The sequence below is a fragment of the Salvelinus alpinus genome, chromosome 9 (genome assembly GCF_045679555.1).
Source record: "Salvelinus alpinus chromosome 9, SLU_Salpinus.1, whole genome shotgun sequence".
Taxonomy (NCBI): domain Eukaryota; kingdom Metazoa; phylum Chordata; class Actinopteri; order Salmoniformes; family Salmonidae; genus Salvelinus; species Salvelinus alpinus.
In genome coordinates this window covers 46,474,741-46,477,000 of record NC_092094.1, presented here as the reverse complement: position 1 = coordinate 46,477,000, position 2,260 = coordinate 46,474,741, and positions in this window count along the sequence as shown.

Sequence of the window (2,260 nt, the reverse complement as noted above, 5' to 3'; positions counted from 1 at the left end):
ATCAGGGTTGGTGACTCGTGAGAAGTTTTCTTAACTCTATTTTCTTAAAACTTCCTTGTTGGTTAAGGGCTTGTAAGTAAGCATTTCACGGTAAGGTCTACACCTTCGGCGCATGTGACAAATGCACTTGATTTGATTTGAAATTGCATCTTGATGACATCACACATTTCTGTAGAGGGGGGGGGGGGGCTTCCTAACCCTGACCCCATCACAGTATTATTAGCCTTATCCCATACACTCAGGGATAACACAACCTCTGCTGTGACCTGTCTGTCACCAGCCTCCATGACTTCTATAACCGGCATGACTTCAGCTCTCCCTTTCATCATTCCACCGCCCCGGGGTCCTCCCCTTCTGGCGCTCAGTGGTGCTACATTTCCCTTACGGTTTTCCTCTCTTCCTTCCCTTCTATCTCCCCCATTTCCTGATTGCATGCTGAGGCTGCTGTCTTCACTAACTCGTCTGTCCAACCCATTAGCGATGTGACATCTGCAAAAAGCCCTTTTTACATACAATCGGGGATTTGATATCATTACAACCCAAAGTCCAAAGAAATAAATCAAGTTATACCGAAGTCTAGAACTGAACAGTACATGAGGTCACCAATCCCATATTTCTATTCATTGATTAAGTCACTTTAAGACTGCAGGACATTATTGATTTACATAATTGTATTCTTATTTTTGAATTTTTACCCATTATTATTTTGTATGCACATTGTATTCAGTTTGTATTGACTGCTATATGAGTGTAATAAAACAAATTATTGCCCATTGCAACACAGTGTTGGATTCAATGTAGTCTGGCTGTCTGAAAGAAACAGCTCCTGAGCTAACATCATACACTTGATCAAATCATACAATACTGTATAAAGCACTACAACACTACTTTCTTCTGTTCGGATGAACACTTTTTCTCAGTGCTGTTCTCTGTTTAGGATGAACACTGCTCAGCGCCACCTCTACCTGGTAAGTTCTGGAAAGAAAAGCCCAAGCATGATGCTGTTCTATACTGAACAAAAATATAAATGCAACATGCAACAATTTCATGAGATTTTACTGAGTTACAGCTCATAGAAGAAAATCGGTCAATTAAAATGAATTCATAAGGCTCTAATGACTGGAAAGGGGCACAGCTTATAAGAATTATTTTTTTCCTCCACAAAAGGGCTTTACTACAGACAGAAATACTCCTCAACATCCCTCCCCCCACCTCCCTCAGACGATCCCACAGGTGAAGAAGCCTGTGGGAGGTCTGGGCTGGCGTAGTTACAGTTGTGAGGCCGGTTGGACATACTGACAAATTCTATAAAACGGGGATGGCTTATGGTTGAGAAATTAACATAACATTTTCTGCCGATAGCTCTGGTGGACATTCCTGCATTCAACATGCCATTTGCACGCTCATCTGTAGCATTGTGTTGTGTGACAAAACTGCACATTTTAGAGTTGCCTTTTATTGTTTTCAGCACAAAGTGCACCTGTGCAGTGATCATGCTTTTAATCAGCTTCTTGATATGCCACACCTGTCAGGTGGCTGGATTATCTTGGCGAAGGAGAAATGCTCACTAACAGGGATGTAAACAAATTTGTGCATAACATTTGAGAGAAATAAGCTTTTTGCGCATATGGAAAATTTCTGGGATCTTTTATATCAGCTTATGAAACATGGGACCAATACTTTACATGTTAGGTTCATATTTTTGTTCAGTATATATTGCATCACCATTAACTGCTCACTGTTTCTCTACAGTTGCTTGCACTGTAGGCCACACTGTTGTCAGTTCTTGATAATTATAAGTCTATGGTCACTTGATTAACAGCTTCCTGAACAGTCTCCTTCACTGTGCAGACAAAACCAATTCCCTGGGACCTTTTACCACGTCACACTTACACCTGCCGTCTCCTTAACTTTCATCACTGAGTGTTCCCTCCGTTCCCTCTTTTCTTCTCCCTGCTTAAACTGGTGGTGGTGGTACACTTCCATATCACACCGCCACTTCTTTGTTGACATGTTTTTCTAAATCTCCCTATCAAACACACTAGCAACTCTAAACCTGTCTCTCAATTCTTCACACTTTCTAAGCGAAAGGTGCCTATCTAACTGGCAGTAGTAAACCAAGATACCCACAACCAATCAAAAAGGAAGTACTAAATAAGGCTGTTGTCTAAAGGAAAGTGTGAAGGAGGGGGTTCTTGCTTGCCAGCCTATTGGCCCGTGGATAAATTGACTTCCATAAACAGAAAGATTGGATTTCCTT